Genomic DNA, 12,988 nt, shown 5'->3' with positions numbered 1-12,988 from the left:
GAGGAAAGAGTTCAGCCGAACTCGTACAAAATTTTGTTTTAGTGTTATATATTAGTGTATTTTGACATCGCACCCATAGAAATTGCAACATTGAGCCCGTAAAAAACTCAAATCTAAGTGATAAACAATCAGTTATCCGTCCCTCGAAATTATCCGTCCCTCGAAATTTTCTGAACCCATAGGAAAAATTTCTAGCTACGCCACTGGTTATATGTTGCTACATGTTGCTTGAATTTCATAGTGTACACGGCCAGAGGCAGGTATGTGTTTTCTTGTGGACAGTTAAATGTGTATAATTGAATTTATCACTTTAAACCTTTATTTATTTCATAATATATTACACAAATGACAAACATAGAAGATAGAATACATTATTAAAATACAAATATTATAAGAACCCAGGAAATAGTGAATAAAGATTAAGGATACAATTCAATAACAGATTGAAGAGCTTGAATATGTTTTATAGTGTAACGAGTGAATCCGGCCTCATGAAACACATACGACCATTCTTCTAAATTGCGTTCTTTTCCTATGCTCGTATAAATCATCATGTTAATATCAAACATCAATCCCAATCCTTTAAACTCATTTTCTTCGTCACGTCCTAATACTGTATCTATGATAATCACCTTCCCTTTATTTTGCGGAATAGTCTCTCGACATCTTCTTAGTATGGCAATGCATTCCTTATCCGCCCAATTATGCAATATTTTCTTCAACATTCAAACTTACTCGTTACTTGTGTTGTGATTCATAACACGAAACATGATCATATTGAAATTAAATGAAGGAAGAAAGAGTAAAAAAAAAAAGTCATGCAAGATTATGCTAGTTTACAAAAAAGTGAGTAAACATCATAGATCACTCAAGCTATGGCAAGTATAACATTTTCCTTATTGCCTCTTAAGATTTGAAGCCATAGATTATATAATGGTGATTTGGCTTAATGTTAGTACTATTTTAGTCGCAATTTCCTGTTATAAGTGAAAGATGCGCGTATAAATGATGGGAATTACAAATATAAACTAATCAAATTGTATCTTAAAATTGTAGTAAAGATATGAGAAAACCAAGAAAATTACCACCAACTAATCAAGTTTTTTTGTATATTTAATTATGAGGTTAGAAAGGTAAAAAAAAAACAAAAGAAGTTTTTAGGATATTGGATTTTAATAATTCGAATTTTGTCTTACAGGCCGATATTAATCTCATCTTAAGAAATTTCCTTTGTTAATCCTAACTTTCATCATATAGGTCTTCATCGAGCCTTTACCTAACGGACACTAACTCAGTTAGTTTAAGGGCAAAAAATGTCATTTCTTCAAGTTTGGAAGACAAATAAAAACGTAATTAAACTTCAAAACCCACCGCCGCCACCACTGCCGCCACCCCACCGCCATCGCCGTAACCATCATCCGCCGCCGCCATCGTCCCTCCACCGCCATCACCATAGTCCCGCCATTGTTGCCACCACCACCACCACTATATATTAATTAATAATAATATAAAATTTCAAACTCTCCCTTCATAAACCTATAATCTGCATAGTGGTGGTGCGGCGACGGCGACGACGGCGATGGCGGGAAGATGATGGCGACAATGGCGGTGGTGGCGGCGGAGACAACGGTTGGTTTAGAAATTTAATTACCTTTTTCGTTTGTTCCCCAAACTTAGAGAAATGGCATTTTCCCCCAAAACTAACCAGGTTAGGGGTTGTTTGTTTACATATGAATGGAACCATTCAGATGTTTACATCTGATTCATTCAGACTTCAGACTGTTTGGTTCCAAACAGAAAAACATCTGAATGGTTAAAATTAGGTCTGAATCATTCAAACTTGTTGTTGTTGCTGAATGGGACAAAGACTCATTCAGATCTAACTTATTCAGATTTGAATGAACTAAACAGTCCCTTAGTCTTTGTTAGGAAAAGGCTTGGTGAAAGCTAATAGGGTGAAAATTGAGATTAACTTAAGAAATTTCTTAAATTAGTATTAATGTCAGTCAATATGTCAAAGTTTGCTTTATTAAAAACCATAAATATTTAGTTTACGAAATTACATGTATATACCTCACGAAGTTGCATATATGTAACTCATGAATTTGACAAGTTAGTATCTCATACAAAGAAAGCATATTTCACTTGTGAGATACGTATTTTAATCAGTTTTACCTTCATAACCTTACAATAAAAAAAATAAAAATTTATAGGTTGTAATAGTAGTTAAAAATTAAGAAAAAGTACATTACATACCATCATATAAACCGCATCAGCTTTGGGAACATGATCAAACATATCACCTCCAACATGCTCAACTCCTATAGATGTTGGAGCCATTGAAACCACATGAGGGAGATCAAAATTAATCCCCTTGATCCATGGACAAGCCTCCACAATCAACCGTAGAGCGGTCCCATCACCACCACCAACATCCACCAGGGTCATCAGCCCCTCAAACACCTGTGAACAACTCTCCAGCACCGTCGACACCAACATCCGTGCTTCACAGGCCATTCCATCATTGAATGACTTGCTAAAACCAGGATTCTCCGCACTATATTCCCATATATTTTTTTCCATGTGCCGCCTCGAATGGTAACTCTTTGTTACCTAGCATCCAAGCACTTAACTTGTCCCATGGAGCCAACATTGCTGGACTACTTGTTAAAAGAACCAAGTCAGCCATGCTATGCTTTCCATGTCTTGTAAGGAGTCTAGATAACGGTGTCTTAACGTATCCAACAGATGTTTCAGATATTGGTTTTTCTTGAAACACTTTATAGTGGATCAAAAACCTCATAACCCGATGCAACGAAGACTGTGAACACCCGATCTCTAACGCTAGATCAACTAGTGTTATCGGGGATTCACGGTTTTCGAGGATATCGGGTATCCCAAGCTCAATGGCACACTTGACAAGAGCAATGTGAGTGAACCCAAGAATATAATTCCATATTTCTTCTTCTGGTTTCACTTCTGTATCTTGTAAAAGAGCTTTTTCTTTCTTTATTTCTGTACCCATTTCTTTTTCTTAAAATGGTACTACAAAGAATTTGAGATTTTAGCTTGATTTAAATAGCAAGAAGAAGTATAGCATGGTTAGATTTTATTTAGTAATCTATTTTATCCCATTTCTTGAGGTTACATGTTGAAAATAATGTTTACTTTTATTATATGAGGCATTAATTATTTAATCATGTAAGAGTGAGTAAGGTGGGTCTCCATGAAGAAACCCAAGCTTATTACCACTACACCACATTGAAAAGGACGTAACGTTTTAAAATTAAAGAGTGAGTTGTGCTATAAAGTTCATTATTTTTCGTCATTTCCGCTATAAATTTAAGCATTCACGTTTCTTTTCATGTCTCCAAATTTAGAATTACATTGAATATTACTAAATTTTCTTTCCTTTTTTTTAATTAAATAATGTATTTTTATATGTTTATCATTTTTTTTATCTCTCATCCACTCATAACCACTTTCAAAAAACTATTTAAAACTATAATAAGCAAATTGATACATTCGGGTCTTTTTAAACCGGTTATCATAAGGAAGAAAAAAATTAAGATATCCACCAATTTTATTCCGATGATGCGGTGATTAAGGAAAAATGGTCAAAAGAGAAATTAGCTAATATACTTAGAACGCTTAATTGTTCATTTCTCATTTTAGGGTTGAAACTAACTTATGCTAAATCAAATTTATATGAAGCTGGCGTTGAGAATAATATATGAAGTTCAAAATTTGGCTAAAGACATGAGATGCAGTCCGGTTTCGTTTCCCTATAAGGCAATGTGTAGTGGAGGGGCTACAAAATGGGGAGTTTTACGTCATGTGGCGCCAAGTCAACAAAAGGGTGAGTTTTTGTTTTAGGGTTGTAATGATGTTGTAGCCTTATATATATGTGTGTGTGTGTGTGTGTGTAGGGGAAGGTTAACGTACAAATGAAATTAGCGTGCTAAACGTGAGAATCAAGTAGAGTAATTATAAATACAAGTAGAGTAATTATGTAATTACATCATAGAGTAATTATCATAGAGTAATTACATAATTACTCTACTTGATTCTCACATTTAGCACATTAGTTTCATTTGTATTTGATCCAAATTCTATATATATATATCATCCACACACATACTAATATAATAATATTAATAACAAAACATAACCAGGCGATAATATCCTCCCGCCTCCGCCCTTGTCGCCCTCTTTGTCGCCCACGGGGGCGGTGTTGTCGCCCCCTTTCGCCCTTCTTTGCCGCCCAGTACGTATGACCTAAGTATTCTGGAGCCATGGATGGTGAGAGAATGGATTGTTTGAAAGGTTGGGAACCAATTAGTCAAAAGCTCAAGAAAAAGTTGTTAAATTGGAAGGCGAATATGTTATCAATTGGTGGAAGAACTACATTGCTTTCGGTTAGGTTCAATTTCTAATTACTATATTTCTTTTTTTTGCTTCCCAGGAAAGTAAATAAGGGGTTGAGAGCTAAAAAAAATTCTTTTTTTTTTGTGAGAATGAAACTTAAAAGAATACGCCATTGATTAAATAAGACTTGGCTATAAATGATAAATCTCAAGAAGGGTTAAGTATCGGTAGCATATATGCCCTTAATAGAGTGGAAATGGAGATTTTATTGTAGTCAAAACTTTATTTGGAGCAAAATCATCTAATCCATACATGGATATTATGGAAAGAACTCAGATGTGTTCGATTAAGAAAGGGTAGCCAAAGGTACCCAAGTTTGGACCAAAATCGTTAAAAGTATTCATGAGCTTAATGACTAAAATGTTATTCCTTTAACGACTATGAAGAAAGTAGTGGGGCAAGGTGACTTGACCTGTTTTTGGCTTGATCTTTGGATTGGAAAAGATAATTTGGCGTCTTTATCTCTGATGTGTGGTGAGTGTAGTATGAAAAATGTGATAATTTTTTTAAAGGTTTTATTCACAAAATGTCTAGTTTTAAATTTATAAAAATAATTATTACCTTAACCTACCCACACACAAATAGGCAAGTGTACATATCGTATATGTAATAAAGTATAGGTAAGAATCAAGTATCGATCCACGAACACACTTATAGATTTTTACTACTAAATCGTTGTATTTATTTTAACCGGAAGTGAAGATCATTTTGGTTTTGGTTTTGGTTTTTGAGTTTAAAGAAACGTAAATTAAAATTAAATGACAATACTTTTTTTTGGGTTTTTATATTTTAGATATATAGAAAATCAAAGATAAAAGTGTGTCATCTTGGTTAAAACTTCTCTTAACTTGGTTTAACAATTTATTAGTAAACATGTGATATGAGCTTGCAATAGTGATGAAATGTGAGAATAACATCATTAGTCATATTATTCCATGATAATTAAATAAAGAGATAACTCTTAACCTCTTTTTACTAAAACATCATTTTATGTAAGCAAGTGGCTTTTGATAAAGATAAGTTAGATGAGACAATCCCTTAAATTACAAAGTGAATTGTTCTTGATATTTTAGTAAGAATAACCTTTGTATTATACATAAAATATCAATTAAGATTAGTTGATTTATAAAGGATTAACCTTAAATTACAAAGTATTAACCCACACAACTCTTGAACAATTATAAACTCATGTAATAACCACTCAAGAGTTGCACAGAATAGGTTATGTTGCACACTCACTTAACGAATAATTAACCAACTTTGGTGGATGAACATCAACAATACGTTGTCACAACATTGTTGATAATTCTCATTCTAAAATGGTTAATCACTACTAATATTCTATTTGGTCCATGTTAATATTAGGATTTACGTTTTTTTCCCAACCAAGCCCTTACAAGAATGGTGATTTCTCAAGTTATCATCAAGCTCAGAATCTTGATGGTTCTTTTTAAGATTCTTAAGTTATTTCCCAAAACCTCACAAGAGTGGCATTTCCCTGGATTATCATCAAGCTCGATATTTGGGGGCTCATTTTAAGGATTCTTAATTTATCAACCAAGTTATCACAAGAAAAGCGATTTCTCGACTTATCATCAAGTTCGGGGCCTTGGTGTCTATTTTAAGGTTTGCCCAAAAGGCTTCGCAAGACTAGAAATTTCTCGGCTTATCGACAAGCTTAGCACTTGGGGTATCTTTTAAAAGTATTTTAACATACATCATCAAGTGATAATTGCAACATAACCATTAATTATTAAAAACCGATCACAAAGGTTTCTAATAATAAATCGTTGTTTTACTTTAATCGGATGTTTTAATCATTTTGGTGTTAATTTTTTTGAACTTTGTATAAAATGTAGATACTTATATATAATACATAGGTGACCAAGATAAGAAATTCTAAACGAATTATTCAATTATGCGAAGGTTACCATATAATATCTAGAATCCACTCCATTGTTCCTTGATGATTAATAGTTAAACATGTGATAGACTTGTCCTAATAATATATGATAGAATTATGATCCTCAATTTGGAGTGAACACGTTCTATGACATAATGAATAATAGCATGCATATTTTCAAGTCCATCCTATGCTTAATAGCATGCTACCCCGAGAATGTCAATTTAAGTAGATAAGCAGTTGGTAAAGTAGAATGATTAGAATTGACTTCGATTTCTCAAATACCAATCCTAACAACTTTGAGTGGTTGTAGTTAACTCACACAACCTCCCCTTGGTTGATTTATGTAGGTTATAATTACACATTCCGTTAACATATGATTTCTTTAACTAGTATGATATCCTAAGCAACCTCCCCTTGGTTGATTTATGTAGGTTATAATTACACATTCCGTTAACATATGATTTCTTTAACTAGCATGATATCCTAAGCAAAGCCATTTTCGGATTACCAAGACTTAGAGAAATACATCATAACTTATATTTCATCATTTCAAAGTACAATATAAGGATCCATGTTCCGATAATGTATCAAAGTATTTCTATCTTTTAAGAATATGAATCGATCATGAACGATTGCCAATATAATTGACAATCACCAACTTTGAATTAGTATTTTAAGATGGTGAAACATTTCTCATCAAAAGATAATTGTAAGATAACCATGTAATTTACCAAACAAAACCACATGTTTTATATAATCATCAAGTAAAACAAAGCTTCTTCATAGATTTTAGATGGTAAATGGAGTTTAGCTCATACTGAGCATGATGATAAACATTAAGATGGATGATAATAACAAATACATGATTAAACTTGGAACAATCTAACCAAATGTAGATGAAGCTTCCTTCTTAATGATGATGAGGATGGATGATGATGATGGTTGATGGTGATGACCTCCAAGCCTTCAAACTCTTCACTAAATCTTCTATGTGAGTGTAAATGTGTGTTTTTATAAAAGAAAACCGGATAGAATTCTTTTCAAGGCACACCTAATGAATGCAACATGAGCCACTTTTTATAGGCAATCTGGATGGTGAGGCACGGCCCCGTGTATGATGAGCACGGCCCCGTGTATCTTTATGACACGTGCCAGATTTGTTTTGTCTTTTGTGTGAGGTGGCAACGGCCCCGTGGTTGGTAGGCACGGCCCCGTGGTTGGTAGTGACATGTGCTCAATTATTTTTGTCTTTTTTGTATTCTCGTCCACGGACCCGTGAGTGATAAGCACGGCCCCGTGCTTTTTTTAGTGACATGTGCTAATTCTTTTTGTCGTTTCTGAGAGGTAAGCACGGCCCCATGCTTCCAAAAGCACGGCCCCGTGTCCAGCTGTTCACTATTTTGTCTTTTCTTGTAAATTATTTTGTCTTTTCTGAAAAGTGATTGGAAGCACGGCCCCGTGCTTCCAAAAGCACAGCCCCGTATTTCCTGAAGTACAGCCCCATGTTTTGCTGTTTTCTTTGGTGTTTTCTTTATTTTTTCATTCGTTTCTTCGTTTGAGGTTTGGATTCACCTGAAAATACATTTTAACATGATAAGTAGTTATTTTAACTATATTATACGATAGAAGTTGCAGTTTTTAGAGATTATTTGATGCTAAAAATATGTATATTTTTATATACATCAGTGTGCCAGGTGGAGTGAGCTGTGAAATAATTCCACGCTCTTTTAGATGAGCGATGAACTCTGAGCTGAGATATTCTCCACCTCGATCTGATCGAAGCTTCTTAATGGTTTTACCAAGTTGGTTTTCCACTTCGTTCTGAAACTCTTTGAACTTTTCAAAAGTTTCATGCTTGTGTTTCATAAGATACACGTAAGCATATCGACTATAATCGTTGATAAAAGAAACGAAGTATCCTTCATGGTTTCTGGACATAGTTCTGAAAGGTCCACACACATCAGTATGTATGAGTCCCAACAGATCCTTTGCTCGTTCATTTTTATAAGTGAAGGAGTCCTTGGCGAGTTTGCCAGCTAAGCAAGATTCACAATTGTCAAAAGAGTCCGGTCCTGTGGATTCAAGAATCCCTTCGGATTGGAGTCTTTTAACTCATTCCTTGCTTATGTGCCAAGTTGGCAATGCCATAGAAACGTATCATTGATGCCAGATCTGATACGATTAGAATGATTAAATACATTATTGTTAATTTGAACATCAATCTCATAAATACCATTTCGAGGTTTAGCCTCAAAATAAAAGATATCATTCAAGTAGGCATAAATAGCAATACCATTAAAAGCGTACTTAAAACCTTGTTCAAAAAGTAAAGAAACCAAAATAATGTTTCTAGTCAAACCAGGTGCAAACAAACAGTTATTCAAAGTAACTACAAGGCCAGACGGACAAGCAAAATGATATGTGCTAGTTGCAAGAACTGGGACTCTCTTCCCATCACCAACGATGAGTTCCATGATGCCTTGTTTCAGTTTCTTCCAGTTTTCAGGTTCTTGCAAGACATTAACGATGTGGTAACCACATCCGGTATCAAATACCCATGTGTTGCCGGAAACAGTGAAAAGTTCAATAACGTATATGGAAATACCTTTAGAGGAGCCTTCACCATTGGCCCTCCTCTTTGCTAGCTCAGCTAGATGCTCGGGGCAGTTACGCATCTAGTTCCCCATCTTGTTGCACTTGTAGCACTGGCGCTCCTCAGGCGGCGGCGGCGGTGCCTTTGCAACATTCCTGTTAGTGTTGGTGGCATGCTTGGCAGCAACAGTAACCTTCTTCTTGCCCTTACCGTTATAACCCCGGTTCTTGGGTTTAGGCTTCTTGACACCAGCAGATCGAACCAATAGAACTTGATTAGTTTTAGTGGGAATATTCATCTCAGCCGTCTTGAGCATACCATGAAGCTCCGGCACTGTCTTCACCCAGCCATTCATGTTGAAATTCATTACGAACTGGTCGTAAGAGCTGGGGAGAGAGTTGAGGATGAAATCCGATGCCATCTCATCAAGCATGGGATAATCAAGTTTCTTGAGCTGATCGATGTGCCCCTTCATCTTAAAAACATGCGCACTGACGGGAGACCCTTCTGCCATCTTGCAACTTATGAGTTGTTTCATGGTATCGAATCGTTCCTGACGGGCTTGTTTCTGGAACATGCCCTTGAGTTGTTCCAGCATCTCATAGGCACCAAAGTTTTCTAAGCCTTTAGCAAGCTCAGAAGTCATGGTGGCTAGCATAATACAGGAGACCTCATCCGAGTCATCCCTATGCTTGTCAAGAGCTTTTCGAGCAACGGCTGTGTTGTTTTCAGGCTCGTTTGGAATAGGTCCATCGAGAACATACAAGCGCTTTGCCATTGTAAGAACTAGTCTTAAGTTGCGGTGCCATTCGATGAAGTTGGTACCGTTTAGCTTATCCTTCTCAAGGATAGTCTTAAGGGCGTAGGGTGAATTTTCGTTAGAAGACATCTGATTAATAAAGCAAAAGTAAATTTAATTAGTATTTTCGATGTTGTAATCACATTATTAATGACCCAATAACATTAATGAAATAGGAGTATGAGAATCTGGCTTCCAGTTATTAAAGGTAGCTGTAGCACACAACATTAATAAGTGGTTAGGCAAACTGACAACGATTGTCAATTGTGAATAGAGAACAACTCTCGGTTATGAGGCCTATAGAGACAACGATTGTCTGTATAGATACGTTTAGCCTCATTTTTGCCGACTTTAGGTCTCCAGACAGCTTTAGCACGTAACAGGAGAGTAAAGTAATAGTTGTCCTAGTATATTGACGTGTGAAAGGGTCGGATGTGTCAACGAAACGCTTTCACCTTAATGGGATAGGCTAGAAAACGAGTGCAGTGTTGTAGCTCCAAACACTCGAAATTTTGCAGTATGCCTCAAGTGTGACTTTGTAGTAGAATTGGCATAAACTATTGGTTTTATATTGGGATTAATTTTATAATTACCAAATAGAGTAAAAGGTCAAATTTTACTGTATTTATTATCGGGACAAAATTGATGAACCCTTTCATCTCTTAGAACACTTAGTTTTAAATAACCTACTAAAACTAAGTTTGTCGCGATATGACTAACTAATTTTAAGTTAATAGAAAACTATTAAGTTATTAGTTTTGGAAATCAAAACGCTTTTAATTTGCAAAACATAAATGGTTAATAAAAATGTTTATTTTCCAAATTTATTTGGTATTTAGTTGGTGATATTATAATCCTATTATAAACAATCCAAGCAACAAAAAATAGCAAATAATAATATGCAAATCCTTATGGCCAAAAGGTGATCCGTCTCGCTAGAGCCAATTAGGGAGACCGGTCGGGTCAAGGGGTTCACAACACAAAACAACCACAAGGATGGACTTCAAGGTTCATCTTGTCCGAACTCCCACTAACTCCAAGAAATCCTTGAGCTCGTCCTCGGTTATCATCGCGTCTTCTTTATTACAAATTTATAAACTAACAACAATTTGCCCTGTTACAAATTTGAACCATCCAATATGGCCTAAAGAAAACCGAAAAATAAAATAATACCCGATTACAATTTTGAACCATCCAATATGGCCAAAAACAAACTCAAGATCTAAACACAACCAAACAAACATAGGTCGGGGCCGGATTTACATATTCAAAATAAATAAATTTCGGGCCGTTTTGACTTGGTCAAATAAAATAAACAAAAATTTTGACCAAATCTAAAATTACCCAAAAACTAATCTAGATCTACAAACATTAAACGATTTAAAGTTTGAGATGTAGATCTACAAACATTAAACTATTATTAGTTTTTGTTACTATTATTATTATTATTATTATTATTATTATTGATTTGGTGTTCTATTGCTTGTGTTTGTGTGATTAGTTGCAACCATAGAGCGTAGGAACCATGACTATTACTTGAGACCATGTCCTGAAACGAGGGGTGTAGGAAAGAGTAAAGATAGGGAGCGTATATTGCGTTTGGCTTCTTGGAATGTAGGAACATTAAATGGTAAGTTGCTAGAATTGGTAGATGTGCTTAAAAGACGTAGGGTTCAGATAGCATGCCTCCAGGAGACTAAGTGGAAAGGACATAGAGGGGCTGAGTGTAATGGGTATAAGTTGTGGTACTCGGGGTCTGATGGAGCTAGGAATGGAGTGGGGTTTCTAGTGGCTAAGGAAATACACACTAGTGTGGTGGAGGTGATAAGACATAATGACAGGATTATGGTGTTGAAATTAGTACTAGGAGAGGAAGTAGTGGCAGTAGTCTCCGCCTACGCGCCTCATGTAGGCCTAGGGGATCAGGAAAAGAGAGAATTTTGGGATTGCCTAGACGCAGTGGTAGGGGGCATACCTAGGGGGAGAGGATTTGCATAGGAGGTGATTTTAATGGACACATTGGTAAGCCTAACGATGGTTTTCAAGCCGTACATGGGGGTTTCGGTTTTGGTGATAGGAATGAGACCGGAACAGATCTTCTAGAGTTTGCGGTGGCACATGACCTAGGTATTATAAATTCTTATTTTAGGAAACAAGATTCTCATTTAATCACTTTTAGCAGTGGCGGACGCCACACGCAAATTGACTACCTTTTGATGAGGCAAGGAGACCGACTTTGGTGGAAGGACTGCAAAGTCATACCTGGGGAGGCAGTTGTGACTCAACATTGACTACTAGTGACAGATATAGCCTTCAGAAATAAGCTGACTGTTCGAGAGAAGAAAGGTACACCGAGAATTCGATGGGGAAATTTGAAGGATGAAAATCTCCTACTGTTTAAGGATAAACTCTTACTGCATACGTGGGCTCGACTAAATGGGGACTCAACGCATATATGGGAAGCTATGGAGACAAAGATCATCCAAGTAGCAAAGGAGACTCTCGGGGTCACAACAGGAAAGACAAGTGGGCATAAGGAGTCTTGGTGGTGGAATGACGCAGTGCAAGACAAGATATGGGACAAACAAGGATGTTTTAGGGAGCTAATGAGGTGCACGAATGAGGAGGAGCGAGTGAAATTGAGGGACAACTACAAAACGGCCAAGATAGAGGCGAAGAAGGCAGTGGCGGAAGCAAAGAAGGCGACCTTTAAACGGATGTATGAAAGTCTAGAAACAAAAGAGGGGGAACATGCTATGTTTAAGATTGCCAAAGCCAGAGAGCGTAGAAGGCAAGATCTAGGACCGGTGAAGTTCATAAAGGATACAGATGGGCATGTCCTGGTCAAGGAGCAGGACATCAAGCTAAGATGGCAAACCTACTTCCACAATCTTTTTAACAATGGGAGAGCTTACCAAGAAGAACATGACAACACAAACTTTCAACGAAAATAATCGAATAACTGCTACTGCCAACGGATCACACGAGAAGAGGTGAAGGATGCACTTAGGAGGATGGGAAGGTCTAAGGCGGTTGGCCCAGACAACATACCCATCGAGGTGTGGAAGTGTCTGGGGGAGGAAGGAGTCATGTGGTTAACTACTCTGTTCAATAGTATTCTCAAATCAGGTAAGATGCCAGACCAGTGGAGGAGCAGCGTTGTAGTTACTATCTATAAGAACAAAGGAGACGCCCAATGTTGTGGTAACTACCGAGGAATCAAACTACTAAGTCATACTATGAAGCTATGGGAAAGAGTGAT

General features: G+C 36.5%; 1 pseudogene across 1 annotated transcript; it reads right to left on the bottom strand.

Annotated features, from left to right (window-relative positions):
- Positions 1 to 216: 216 nt before the first annotated feature.
- LOC143561173 (acetylserotonin O-methyltransferase-like) lies at positions 217 to 3,025 on the bottom strand (annotated as a pseudogene). Its single transcript, XR_013140253.1, has 2 exons — positions 2,257 to 3,025; positions 217 to 716 (listed from the first exon to the last, which is right to left on the bottom strand). The product of XR_013140253.1 is annotated as an acetylserotonin O-methyltransferase-like (transcript).
- Between the last annotated feature and the right edge of the window lie 9,963 nt (positions 3,026 to 12,988).

The sequence above is a fragment of the Bidens hawaiensis genome, unplaced genomic scaffold (genome assembly GCF_021521415.1).
Source record: "Bidens hawaiensis isolate Kalapana, Puna unplaced genomic scaffold, B.hawaiensis_p1.1 tig00020589_1, whole genome shotgun sequence".
Classification (NCBI taxonomy): domain Eukaryota; kingdom Viridiplantae; phylum Streptophyta; class Magnoliopsida; order Asterales; family Asteraceae; genus Bidens; species Bidens hawaiensis.
The sequence above is the reverse complement of the archived record's forward strand: the minus strand, read 5'-3'. Positions and strand labels throughout refer to the sequence as shown.